Here is a 15,405-nt window from a genome sequence, read left to right on the forward strand (position 1 = left end):
TCTTGTAATTGTAAAAACCTTTGTTATTTCCCTTATTGGCAGCCGCAAGTCCACTTCGGTACAGGTACTCTCTATTTGGCCTCCTTTATCTTGGACTCTTTTTATTGCTTTCTAGAATCCTCCTATTCCTCATTTTTGGCATTGTTCTTTATGCTTAAGTCAAATCCTATTGTCTAACATTTCTCCTAACAACCCCTTGCGGCTTTCAAGGCTTATATACTTATTTCACAATCCACTAAATACTCTCTTGAACAGATTCCACTGTCAATTTGCCAACTGATACTTTCTCTCGTGCCATTTCAGTTAATTCCTTTCTTGTCCTTTCAAAGTCATATTTTGAATCCAAGCCTTGGTTTGTTGACTCACCTTTCTTCCAAAAGCCTGGCAGTAAATTTGATAGTCATTATTCCCAAGATGCTCCTTTACTACCAGACCATTGTTGGTTTATCACTCCTAATTAGATTGTGTGATGCCTGCTACTTCGAAGACATGCTGCTTTAGGAAATTATCTTAAATACATTCAATAATTCTATGTACTTTCTTACTAATGCCACAAGAGGCCCAGACAAGTATTTTTGTTCCACTTTTTATAGGCTCCTTTTGGGCCAGCGGAGAGGATGCTCTTCCTGGCCCCACAAGGATATCTCGGACTTCCGCCCGATCGCATACTTTGCTGATTCCTCCCCCTTCCTTGCTTACCTTGCAAAGGACCGTTTCGTTAGACCCCTGGTGGAAGCATGCACCCCCCTTGCATCTGCCCGCAAATTTCCACGCCCACTCACTGGCATTGACATCATTCCCACCAGCTCGGGCCAGGATTCAGTGATGGGGATGCAAGTGAGGTCTGGGATTTAAAATCTCTCGGGCCTCACACTCCGGGGAGGTGATGTGCGGATGGCTCACTTTGGCCCCCACACACCTGATTCTCGCCTTGAATTAAATCTACAGCTGGTCAACAGATCTCTATCAACCAATACCACCCAAAAAAGCAGATTGCTGTTTGTGGGATTTTGCAGTGTACAAATTGGCTGCAGTGTTTGCCTATTTAACAATAGCCATTATGCATCAAAGTAACTAATTGTATATGAAGTATATGATAAAGTGCAATTCTTTCGTGGTTTTTTTTCTTTCTCTCACTCAATGCTAAATTTAATTTGTAATCTATCTTCTCAGGTGCTAGGCAGCGATTTCTTTACACTTCATTTCTTTCCTCTAAATATTCTGCTTTTCCATACTCTCTGCAAACCAGATTAATCTACTTTTAAAGCCTGCATCAAGATTATTTATAAATATTGTGAACAGCAAAGATCCCAAGACTGATTATCCAATTAGTACTTGCATTGATCACTTCACTTTGTTTCCTATTATTTAGCTAACTTACAATCCAATTTACTATTTTCTTCTTTATCCATAGATCTTATATTTTAGCTAAAAAAATCTCTTATGGGGCATCATATCAAGTGTCTTCTTAAAGTCAATATATATCTGTTACATTGCTATCAGCCATCATTTTTATTACCGCTCCAAAGAATTTCAATAAATTTGTTAGGCATGGCTTGTCTTGTGTAACCTGTATTCGTTTGGAATAATTGCATTTACTGCTGTTAATTGTGCTTGAATTAGTTCCGTAATAACAGGCACCAATATTTTCCATGCACAGATGTCAAAGTAATAGGCCAATAATTTCAGGATTGTGCTTTTGACCTTTTTTAAACAAAGAAAAACCCAGTAGGTATATTTCCAATTTAGGTCTGTAACTGTATTTAATGAGCTGTGAAAATTTCAGCCAAAGCTGCCCCTATTTTTATCTCCATTCCTCTAAGATGCATTTTTCCTGGTCCTGTTGTCTCATGAATATTCAAGCAGTCCAGGTTTTATTCCACAGTATCAGTTTAGCTCAATTGTTAGCACTCTCAGATTGGAGTCCGAAGATTGAGTTTCAGACCCATGATGGATTTAAAAGCATAAGGTTACTGATGGAGTGCTTCACTTTCAGCAGGCCGGGGCCATTAGAGGGAGCAACATGCGGTGGCATGCTACTGCAGGGAGCAGCGCGTACTGCTGCAGGAAGGCGACGGCTGTGAAGAGGGCGACTGGATTGGTCATCACCCAATCGAGGTCGCTGATTGCAGTGCAGGCAGGTACAGCGGGAGCAGTGAGTGATCGTGGAGCGACGTGACTGGGGCCCAGGAGAGGCGTGAGTTCGGGGCCCAGAAGAGGTGAGGGCCCAGGGGCAGCACGGGCCAGCCCACACTTCAATATGTGTGCGCACTAGGTCCGTGCAGCAGAGCTGGTCTCCAGTCGTCTTGGTTAACCCTTGCCACTGGGCCAAGACCTAGCTCTGTCGAGCCCGTGTGGTGGCTGGTGTGCAACAGCCACCACACGTTAAAAAAATCCACGCAGAGGCATCTTCCACCCTTCAAGATGTAGTTCGGGACCTGGAATATTAGGTCCTTCATTGAAACACCTGTGAACTCGTCCCTTTTTGGCATGGAAGCAAGTCATCCTCGTTTCGAGGGACTGCCTATGATGATGATGGGCTTCACTTTCAATGGTGCTGTCTTTTGGATGAAGCATTATGTCAAGGCCATGTCTGCCTGTTTAGACTGACATAAAATACTTCATAAGATTATTTTGAAGAAGGGCAGGGAGTTTTCTTGGTGTCCCGGCTAACATTCCTTCCTCAACCAACACAACCGAAAAACAGATTATCAGATCATTTAATCATCTCCAAGTTATACACCAGCCTGACTTGGACATATATCACCATTCCATCATGGTCACTGGGACTAAATCCTGGAACCATCCACCTAACAGGTCTGTGGGAGCACCTTCTCCACACGCACTGCATTGGTTCGAGGAGAAGGCCCACCATCACCTTCTCAAAGGCAATTAGGGATGGACAATAAATGCCGGCCTGGCGAGTGACGGCAACATTCCCAGGACAATTCTTTTTAAATTTTGCTTTTGTTTTGTAAATTGCTATTAGTTGCATGTTACTGCATGCTAATTGGCCGCTGCATTTGCCTATGTAATCAACAATAACTGGCACTATAAAAATAAATGATTTGGCTGAAAAGCACTTTGAGATGTCTTGAAAATGTGATAACTTGAAATTCTTTGTTCTTTCTGCAGTACACTGTGGATGAGTTTACTTGTCTGGGCCGTTGATGACAAAAATGCTCATTTCTCAGCAGTATCTTCTTGCTTTGAAGGGTCGCAAATGTGCCAGAGATTTATGTTGTTATATGTATGGTCTGACCATCTCAACCTGCAGAGTTCTGCCAAAGCAAAATACGACGGATGCTAGAAACCTGAAAAAAACAGAAAACGCTGTAAATACTCAGCAGGTCATGCAGCACCTGCGGAGAGAGAAACAAAGTTAACGTTTGAGTTCTGACGAAAGGTCATCGACCTGAAACGTGAACTTTGTGTCTCTCTCCACAGATGCTGCCTGACCCACTGAGTATTTCCAGCATTTTCTGCTTTTAATTTAATTGTCATCATCATCATCATACGCAGTCCCTCGGAATCGAGGAGGTCTTGCTTCCACTCCCAAAGTGAGTTCTTTGATGGCTGAATAGTCCGATACGAGAGCCACAGACCTTGTGGGACAGACATTCGTCGGGGGAAGGGATCGGTAGAGCTGTTTTGCCTCACGCTCCTTCTGCTGCCTGCGCTTGGCCTCTTCATGCTCCTTGTGTCAAGACACAAAGAGCTCAACGCCCTCCCGGATGGACTTTCTCTATCTCGGGCGGTCTGCGGCCAGGGTCTCCCAGGTGTCAGTGGTGATGCCCCTTCAGTTGACGAGAAAACCTTTGGAGCCAGTTTTTAGCCAATCAAAATCCATTCTTTTTGGTCGGCCCACCTCCAGGAAGTTTGAAGTAAGGATAGCACTCCCTGCGAGAGCTGCTCCTCACCAGGAACATCTAATTATGCAATCAACCCTCAAGAGCTACATTATCTTAGAAATGACTATTTATGATATTAATGTACGAATGCTTAACACATTTATTTTATATAGAAACATAGAAACATAGAAAATAGGTGCAGGAGTAGGCCATTCGGCCCTTCTAGCCTGCACCGCCATTCAATGAGTTCATGGCTGGACATGCAACTTCAGTACCCATGGCTTAACACCATTGCTAAAATAACAAAGTAATGGTATACATACACATTGTGCATTCATATACGAAGAATACAGTCCATAATATCTAAGCTCTTGTCAATAATCTGAAACATTATGAGGAAGGCCAAGAACAACAGGGCTGATTCCCTGCTCACGAGCTCCCAAGAGGGAATAGCGATCGTTAGGAATGCATTGTAAGAAATGGCAGGCACACAGCTCCTGGTTTTGCGCCCATTAAAATGACTGGATAGAAAATCACGGACGGTATGCCCACAACCTTTCACTGTGCACTCCAGGCCAGAAGAGGAGGAGTGTGCAGCACCAGATCCCTTTTCTGGCTGCAGCACACATTGTTGCAGTGTGGGTTAGTCATTTTGATGTTCATTTTTCGGTTAAGTTAATATGAAATGCAAAAAAGCATTAAGATCAAGATCATTGACACAATAGTCATCATTGTGTCACCATTCGTATCATCGCATGTAGATATTGATGAGATAGACACGATAGGTAAATAGATAGTGAAACAGATAGACAGATAAAATATCTTGAAAGACGCTTCATCAGAGGACAGTGCTCCTTTAAGTGGGGCAGATCTCAATGGAAGCCAGCAGTATGGATGAGGCTGCTAACTGTCCCTGTTTACCTGCCCAAAGCAGCCTCAATTACATTTGTGGAGCATGATTAGAAATGAATCAAAGAACAGGCATTGAAAGTAAAAAACATTTCTGAATATTAAAAATGCATAAAAGTGGGGAAAAGACACCAATCAGTGTTTGCATTAAAAAAAGAGCATGTGAAAAAGCTTTATATGAGAAATCTGTGATTAATTAAATCATATTTCCACTTATTACTTCAAAAGAAAGTTTGGCCTGCACACGCAGATGCATCGGAGGTTAATATTCAATTTAAATTCAGTTCAGTTCATTTAATTTAATTTCAACACAATTTTAGTTGAAGCTCTGTCCATGTAAAATAAAATGAGAACAAAAGAATATATATACAGCACAAACAGCCTTCTGGAATTACCAATTTAATTCATTATGAAGCCCAGAGTTAACAGTTCACTAAATTATAAAAATGATCTGCATTTATAAAATATCTATTCAAATAAGGTTCATTTTTAGATATACTCTACATACCATAAAAGTTCCAAGGGTATTATAAGATATGTGTCGCATTGGATCAATGTTCAAAGTTGTTTGGAGAATCTAGGTTGAACTCAGCTCAAAACACAGGTTACCTTCTAATGACCATGATAGATCACAACTGGCATGAGTGTAAGTGCATTAATCCAGTCTCGCTATCCAGTAGCTAGCTATAATCAATAATATAGACCTGTCCATGCCATGAGATGGTCACTCAATTTGATGCTCAGCTCTGTGAGGTCCAATAATAAGGCTACGTAGAATGGAAATATTGCACTGCCTTGCAGAAACATTGGGGGTAATTTTAACCCTCAAAAGCACGTGGGTTTGAGTCAGAAGCAAAACTGTTAACGATTTCAAACAGGAACCTAACCTGCCTCGAACCCGCCCACTTCCGGTTTCAGTGGAGCGGGACAAGAGGCGGGCGACCAATCCGTTCTTAGCAGGCGGGTCGGTCATTGAAACTTTGAAACATTGAAAAATTGAAGCATGCCTTCACTTTAACAAAGTTCCTATTTTGGCCGGCTTTCCCAGGCCTCGGGAAAGCCAGCATGTAAAAAGAGGCAAGAAGGGCTGGATCCATAAGGTAAGTGTAATCACCGCACTGCTTGTGGGCCAGGGTGAGCAGGAATGCTACCTCAAGGCCCAACAGGTTTACTCTATAAAGAGCACCTGGCTCCTCCACCCCACCTCCACGATCTCCTCCCGAAACCGCCCCATCACCAACCTTCCCTGCGATCATCCCCGATCCCCCACGTATGCTCTACCCACCCCCCACCATGATCTCTCCACTCTCCTCCACCAGCACCACTAAACTCACCTGCTCCTTGGCTGTAGCCATTTCTGGAACCTTCCTTGCTCACCAGGTAGCTAAGCCTGTCAAGCAGGCTGGCTTTCAGGAGCGGAAGCTGTAAAAACAAAATCACACATGCCGTGGAGTTAAAACCTCACCCCTTACTATTACTATAGCACTACTTACTGTACTTTTGAAGGACTAGTAAGATAAGCAATGTTTATCATGCATGCAGACAGCTTATGGTGGCCACCAGTTGTAGCACTGCAATAGCAAATTCAAATTTAACCGTGGCAAGTTGTGAAATTTAATTAAATAAATCTGGTCATTTGTGACCAGGCACCAGGAAAAATGACTATGAAAAAAGCAAGACTTGCATTTATATAGCGCCTTTCATGACCACTGGATGGCTCAAAGCACTTTACAGTCAATTATGTACTTTTGGAGTGAAGTCACTGTTGTAATGTGGGAAACATGTCAGCCAATTTGCACACAATTCACACAAACAGCAATGTGATAATGACCAGATAATCTGTTTGTTATGTATGCAACACCTTGTAACCAGCATTCTACCACCATCAGAAGGAGCATCTGTTGGAGTCCCAAGGGATCCCGGCATCCCTTGGGAGCACTGCATATAAGCAGGCCTCCCATGCTGATCCGGCAGTCTGGGGTAAGAATAAAGAGACTAAAGTCACACTTACTCAAGTCTATAGTACTCTGTCACATCGCTTTATTTGAGACATAAAATCTGGCGACGAGTAATAGATAATGAACCGTCGCGCGAAAATGCAGAGAACTGTTGGTATCCTGGAGAAATTCTCAAAAGGTGACGATTGGGAAGCCTTCGTGGAGCGACTCAATCAATACTTCGTGGCCAACGAGCTGGAAGAGAATGAGAACGCTGCCAAATGAAGGGCGATCCTCCTCACCGTCTGCGGGGCAACAACCTATGACCTCATGAAGAATCTTCTTGCTCCAGTGAAACCAACAACCAAATCGTATGAAGAACTCTGTACGTTGGTCCGGGAGCACCTAAATCTGAAGGAGAGCGTTCTGATGGCAAGGTATCAATTTTATACATGTCAACGGTCTGAAGGCCAGGAAGTGGCGAGCTGCGTCGCAGAACTAAGGCGCCTTGCAGGACATTGCGAATTCGGTGGATTCCTGGAGCAAATGCTGAGACTTTTTTGTGCTTGGCATTGGCCATGAGGTTATCCTTCGCAAACTATTGACTGTTGAAACGCCGAACCTGAGCAAAGACGTAACAATAGCCCAGGCATTTATGTACACCAGCGATAACACCAAACAAATTTCACAGCATAAAGGTGCATCGGCACGTACTGTACACAAAGTAACATCGTTTTCAGACAGGAATACATATGGCAGAACGTACACGCCTGCAGCTGCACGACCTCAGATAACTCAGAGTCCACCATCAAGTGTGAATGCAAGGCAATTAACACCTTGTTGGCGCTGCGGAGGTGATCATCGAACCCATCCATGCTGCTTCAAACACTATGCATGCAAAGGCTGTGGAACAATGGGACACCTCCAGTGAATGTGCAGACGAGCTGCAAACCCTGCAAACCACCATGTGCAGAGGAAGACCAATCCATGGCGGATGAAACTGAACTAGAATCTCGAACCGAGGAGGCAGAAGTGTACAGGGTACACACATTCACCACGAAATGTCCACCGATCATGTTAAAAGTTGAACAGAGCAGAATTCCAGTATCCATGGAATTGGACATGGGTGCGAATTAGTCGATCATGAGCAAAAAGGCATTCGATTGGCTGTGGTGCAACAAGGCACAAAGGCCCAAGCTGAGCCCCATTCATACGAAGCTGAGAACTTACACCAAAGAGTTGATCCCTGTAATTGGCAGTGCAGCAGTAAAAGTCTCCCATGATGGAGCGGTGCACGAACTACCACTGTGGATTGTACCAGGAGATGGCCCCACTGTACGGCAGAAGCTGGCTGGGAAAAATCCGCTGGAACTGGGATGACATCCGAGTGCTTTCGTCCGTCGACGACGCCTCATGTGCCCAGGATTTGAGCAAGTTCCCATCGTTGTTTGAGCCAGGCATCAGAAATTTCTCTGGGGCGAAGGTGCAGATCCACTTGGTTCCCGGTACACGACCCATCTACCACAAGGCACATGTGGTGCCATACACGGTGCGAGAGAAAGTATAGATCAAGCTGGACAGACTACAATGAGAGGGCATCATCCCGCCGTTGAGTTCAACGAGTGGGCCAGTCCGATTGTTCCGGTTCTCAAGGGCGATGGCATGGTCAGAATTTGTGGGGACTATAAAGTAACAATTAACCATTTTTCACTGCAGGACCAGTACCCACTACCCAAGGCAGACACCAATTTGCGACGTTGGCAGGAGGGAAGACGTTCACCAAGTTGGACCTGACCTCGGCCTACATGACGCAGGAGGTGGCGGAATCTTCGAAAGGCCTCAACTGCATCAACACGCACAAAGGTCTGTTCATCTACAATAGATGCCCGTTTCGGATTCGATCCGCCGTGGCTATTATTCAAAGGAACATGGAGAGTTTTGTAAAGTCGGTTCCGCGCACCGTGGTTTTCCAGGACGACATACTGGTCACAGATCGGGACATCATAGAACACTTGCAGAACCTGGAAGAGGTTCTACATCAGCTAGATCGTGTGGGACTCAGTTTGAAATGCCCGAAGTGTGTTTTCCTGGCGCCAGAGGTCAAGTTCTTAGGGAGAAGAATCATGGCAGACGGCATCAGACGCACCAACGTAAAGATGGAGGCCATCAAGAACGCGCCGAGACCACAGAACATGACGGAGCTGCGGTCGTTCCTGGGACTCCTCAATTATTTTGGTAATTTCCTACCCGGGTTAAGCACCTTGCTAGAACCTCTACATGTGTTGCTACACAAGGGAGATGACTGGGTATGGGGGAAATCACAAGAGACTGCTTTTGAGAAAGCCAGAAATCTGTTATGTTTCAACAAACTGCTTGTTCTGTATGACCCATGTAAACGTTAAGTGCTAGCTTGCGATGCGTCTTTATACGGGGTCGGGTATGTGTTACAACAAGCAAACGAATTGGAAACATTGCAACCGGTCGCTTAGGAGTTCAGGAGTTTGTCCAAGTCTGAAAGGGCTTACAGCATGATTGAAAAAGAAGCTCTGGCATGCGTTTACGGGGTGAAAAAAATATACCAGAATCTGTTTGGACTTAAGTTCGAGTTAGAAACTGACCATAAGCCGCTCATATCGCTATTCTCAGAGAGCAAAGGTATTAATACCAATGCCTCTGCTCGCATCCAAAGATGGGTGCTCACGTTGTCTGCATACAACTATGCAATTCGCCACAGGCCAGGCACAGAGAACTGCGCAGATGCTCTCAGTCGGCTACCGTTGCCCATCACCGGGATGGAAATGGCACAGCCTGCAGACTTGCTCTTGGTGATGGATGCGTTTGAAAATGAAAAGTCACCCATTACGGCCCACCAGATCAGGACCTGGACCATCCAGCATCCCAGCGGAGATGCATGAAGAGATCAAGCCGTTTCAGCGGCGCAAAGACGAAATGTCCATTCAGCGGACTGTCTTTTGTGGGGTAATCGCGTGGTTTTGCCTAAGAAAGGCAGGGAAATGTTCATACGCGACCTACACAGTACTCACCCAGGCATAGTAATGATGAAAGCTATAGCCAGATCCCATGTGTGGATGCCTGGCATGGACTCAGATTTGGAGTCTTGCCTACGCCAATGCAACACTTGCTCTCAACTGAGCAATGTACCCAGGGAGGCACCGCTAAGTTTGTGGTCATGGCCCTCCAAACCGTGGTCTATGATCCACGTTGTCTTCGCTGGCCTGGTTCTAGGCAAAATGGTTTTGGTTGTTGTGGATGCTTACTCAAAATGGATTGAGTGTGTAATAATGTCTGTAAGCACGTCCACTGCCACCAGTGAAAGCCTATGAGCCATGTTTGCCACGCACGGCCTGCCTAATGTCCTTGTCAGTGACAATGGGCTGTGCTTCACCAGCGCTGAATTCAAGGAATTCATGACCCGAAATGGGATCAAGCACTTCACACCTGCCCCGTTCAAGCCTGCATCTAACGGGCAGTCCAAACCATCAAGCAAAGCTTGAAACGCGTGTCGGAAGGCTCCCTGCAGACCCGCCTGTCCCGAGTCCTGCTCAGCTACCGCACAAGACCCCACTTGCTCACCGGGATTCCCCCTACCACACTGCTCATGAGAAGGGCACTCAAAACAAGGCTCTCTCTAGTCCACCCTAGTCGACATGATCATGTCGAGGGCAGAGAGTATCAACAAAGCATGTACCATGATCGCACAAATTTGTCACGCGATATTGAAATCAATGACCCTGTATTTGTACTCAAACTATGGACATGGTCCCAAATGGCTTGCTGGCACTGTCGTAGCCAAAGAAGAGAGTATGGTGTTTGAGGTCAAACTTGCAAATGGACTAACTTGCAGAAAGCATTTGGACCAAACCAAACTGTGATTCACAGACAGACATGAGCAACCGGAAGAGGACACCACCAACTTCGACCCTCCGATACACACACAAAAGTGGCAACCGACATCACGGTTGACCACGAAGCTGAACTCATCATCCCCAGCAGCCCAGCAAGGCCAGCTGCGCAGCAGCCTAGCAAAGGTCTAACCACCTCACCTGCACCTGTGTTTGTACCGAGACGATCGACTCGGGAGCGGAAAGCCCCAGATCGTCTCACCCTGTAAATAAGTGTACTATTAACTTTGGGGGTGGGGTGGGGCGGGAGTGATATTATGTATGCAACACCTTGTAACCAGCATTCTACCGCCACCAGAAGGTGCATCTGTTGGAGTCCCAAGGGATTCCAGCATCCCTTAGGAGCACTGCATATAAGCAGCCCTTCCATGCTGTGCTGGCAGTCTGGAGTCAGAATAAAGAGACTAAGGTCAATTACTCAAGTCTATAGTACTCTGTCACATTGCTTTATTTGTGACATAACACTGTTTTTATTATGTTGATTGAGGGATAAATATTGACCAGAACACTAGGGGTAAGTCCCCTGCTCTTCTTCAAACTAGTGCCACAGGATCTTTTACATCCACCTGAGAGAGCAGACAGGGTCTCAGTTTTACATTTCATCCAAAAAACAGCACCTCCAACAATGTAGCACTCCCTCAGTACTGCATTGGAGTATCAGCCTAGATTTATGTGCTCAAGTCCCTGGAGTGGGATTTGAACCCACAACCTTCTAACTCAGAAGCGAGGACACTACCTGCTGACACTGCAAGTCAATGGATTGTCGTAAAAACCCAAATGATTTGTTAATGTCCTTCAGGGAAGGAACATCATACCGATACATGTTTTGGCTTACATGGGACTCCAGTCCCACGTAGCCATGTCAACCAAGGATGCACAATATATGCTGCCTTGCCAGTATCACACACATCACAAAATCAAATAGATTCTTCTTGTAGGCCTCTGTGATCTGCAGAAACATATATTTTTCTTAAGTAAGTTTAGAAAGAATTAGCATTTATCTAGCTCGTTTCACAACCTCAGGACATCCCAAAGTGCTTTACAGTCAATTAAGTACTTTTGAAGTGTCGTCAGTGTTGTAATGTAGTGAAACATAGGACGTCAATAAAATACTCCAACCATTGCTTTGTATTCGTTTTTATTCCTTCGCTCTACCCATCGTGAATCCACCTGCACTTATCACTCTTTCCTATTGCCAAGATAGAAGCTTTTGATAATACTGCTTCACACTCTGGCTCCATTTAGATTGAGCCTTACTCTGATTTAAGCACATAAAGGCACTCCAAGGGATTACAGGATTATCACAGCTACTGCTCTTTGGATAAGTCATTAAACCAAGCCACTGTCTGGCTGTTGCAGTGATTCAAGTGGTTGGCAATATTCACAGAAAACTGGACAGTTACCCGAATGTCCTGCCATGCATTCCTTCAACAAGCAATGCCACCAGGAACAAGCATATCTTAAAAATAAATTGCAGTTGGCTTTTGAGCATGGATAATGGAGTATAAATTCATAAATATCTAAATGCTGAAAATATCTAATACACAATAATTTATATTACAAAGAATGGACAGAAGATGGATTACATAGGATTACACAGAATGTACGGCACAGAAACAGGCCATTCGGCCCAACCAGTCCATGCCGGCGTTTATGCTCCACTTGAGCCTCCTCCCATCTTTCCTCATCTAAATTTATCCACATACCCCTCTAGTCCCTTCTCCCCCATATGCTTGTCTAGCCTCCCCTTAAATGCATCGATACTATTCACTTCAACTACTCCCTGTGGTAGTGAGTTCCACATTTTCACCACTCTTTGGGTAAAGAGGTTTCTTCTGAATCCCCTATTGGACTTCTTGGTGACCCATCTTATATTGATGGCCTCTAGTTCTGCTCTTCCCCACAAGTGGAAACATTGAGGGCAAGTTTCGGCCTGAGTTGCTCCTATTTTTTTGGAGCAACTAGTTTAGAATGGAGCATCTTAGAAATTGCAATTCTCGGCATTTAGTTTGCTCCAGTTCTAGTAAGTTAGAATAGTTTCATTGTAGTATTTGCACCTGCTCAACTATATCATCAGCCAATGAGAAGGAAGGACATGATTCCGACCCGCCGGCATTTGTGTGTGTCTGTGGCCCGCCTTACTGACGTCTCCTGCCCCTGTTCAAAAGGGGGCGGGTCCAGCCACTTATGCCTGTTTTGCAAGTTTAGGCAGTGAAAACTTACTCCAAACTAACTTAGAATGGAGTAAGTGTAGATTTTTATACACTCAGAAAAACCTTACCTACACTTACAAATCAGGCGTAGGGAACGAGAGATGGCGGGGGGCAGCGGGGGGGAGCGTGGGGTAGGGAAGTAACTGAATTTTACAAATAAAGAGCCATCCTGAATAATAAATGATAAATAAAGCAAATAAAAAAAATTGAATTTTCCTACCTGTCTGAAGCAGCAGCAGCAGCCTTCTGAGCTGCGAAGTAACTTGCAGGCAGGCCAGTGAACAGGGGCAGGAGATGTCAGTGAGGCGGACCACAGACACACAGAAATGCCGGCGGGTCGAAATCATGTCCTTCCTTCTCATTGGCTGATGATATAGTCGAGCAGATGCAAATACTGCAGCTCTACAAGCCGTCATCTATAACCGAATGGGGGATATCAGACTTATCTTAAGCATGGCCTGACTGGCTATAAAACTGAACTCATGCGAAATTCAATAACTCTTTATTTTATCTAAAGACAAAGACCTAACCCTGCCACTCTTGGGCCTAGTCCTGGCCGCAGCAGGAAAATCTGCACAGTTTGGACTCCACCCTTGATTGCCGGCAGCCATAGAAGGCCCTATGCCAGGTCTCTGCCCTACCCCACTCCAGCACCATGGTTGTAGCTGGCATCTTCTTACTAATTCACCTACACCCCCTAATACAGGACAATCAACTAATCTTAACAGCATGCCTCTGCTTGGGGGCCCTGACCACCTTGTTTACTGCCGCATGCGCACTTACTCAAAACGACATTAAAAAAATCGTTGCATTCTCAACATCAAGCCAATTAGGCACATACACGTAGCCCAAGACACCTTGCTTAGCCACACCCCCCAAGGGACTTCAGCAGTGATAAACATTGATATATGAGCGCAAACTTGAAAAAATTAAGGTTAACTGGGTTGGTAAATCTTGTGCCAGCCTTCGCGGTTATACGAGTGACCCATATTTATACTCTCCCGGCGTAAAGAGTGATTTAAGAAAACCTTTAATAACTAAAGTTAAGACCTCATCAAGCTGTTACACGCACTCATGAATGGAACCATCAACGACAAAAGTGACTTTATAACACCAGAATTCTTGATGCCACGACAGTTGGGCCTCAAACTAGGATTAGAAACCCCACTATGCCCAACCACAAACTTACTGTATTGTTCGTCAGAGTACTGCAAGCGCTAGCTTAAAACCCAAAGGACGATGTACCTTTGAAAATGGCCGAGTGCCAATGTTTATTTCACACTGCGCATGCACACACGCTCCAGCGCGCATGCGCAGGGCTGCTGGCACAACGTCGGCTTCTGCGACCTAGCCCCGCCCCCTGCAGGCAGAGAATCAGTGCCACACTTTGGCCCCGTCCCCCGCAGATGTCTCCATGCTACGCCGACCTGGAATGGAGCCGATTTCAACCGGGGAATCACGCAGTAAGTTTTTGATGCACTTTTCAGTGCAGAAAACAGGCGTGGCTCTTGGAGCTCGCCGTTCTAGGCACGGCCCGAAACTTGCCCCCATTCTTTCTGTATCCACTCTATCAAAACCTTTCCTAATTATAAAGTCTTCTATTAGGTCACCCCTCAGCCTTCTTTTTTGAAGAGAAAAGAGACCCAGCCTGTTCATCCTTTCCTGATATGTATACCTTCTGGTATCATTAGATTTTAATGTAAAGACAAAGCACGACCATTAGCCTCAGCACCCCCATATTAAGGAAGTGAAATCAGCCACTCCTGATTGTTATCTAACAACCACTGCTGGAAATGAGCATGGGTGGATATTGCCTGAGAACAGAACCATGTGATGCTCTCTGTGGCCAAATAATGAACATTCACTATCAAGGCTCACACATTGATCACTGGAGTGAGGTACAGGATGCCTATGGAAATGTCTCCTGTAAAGAGTTAGCACCTTCAGCAATGGAGAGAAAAGGGCAACAAAAGCCTTCAGCGGTTCTTTTGAATGCAGTAACTGGTGTAATTTTCTTTAATTAACTCCCCTAACCTTTTATCTAAGCCTTCCTGTCTTCTAATGCTTTTGTTTGCAGCTCAAGTTGTTGCAGGAAACTTCTAGAGATGTGGCAGAATAATTGTAATTGCCAATGACATAATATGTCAAATAGGTTATGCCGTGCCTTGCGACAGTATTGATGAGTAGATGAGCTACTAGCGGGGCAGAAATGGGGGCGGGTTGGAGTTACCAATGCTCAAAGTCATCACCACCACGCTCATAACGTCATCGCGCTAGCACGTCACAACGTCCCTTCTCTTCAGTTAAAGGGGAAGGCCGCTGCGAACTCGGCAGCCACTTCAGTGGAAAACACTGGGCCACCAGGGAGGGTTTCATAGAAACATAGAAACATAGAAAATCGGTGCAGGAGTAGGCCATTCGGCCCTTCGAGCCTGCATCACCATTCAATATGATCAAGGCTGATCATTCAACTTCAGTCCCACATTCCTGCTTTCTCTCTATATCCCTTGATCCCTTTAGCCGTAACTCCCTTTTGAAAAAATCTAACGAACTGGGCTCAACAACTTTCTGT

The sequence above is a fragment of the Pristiophorus japonicus genome, chromosome 4, assembly GCF_044704955.1.
Source record: "Pristiophorus japonicus isolate sPriJap1 chromosome 4, sPriJap1.hap1, whole genome shotgun sequence".
NCBI lineage: Eukaryota > Metazoa > Chordata > Chondrichthyes > Pristiophoridae > Pristiophorus > Pristiophorus japonicus.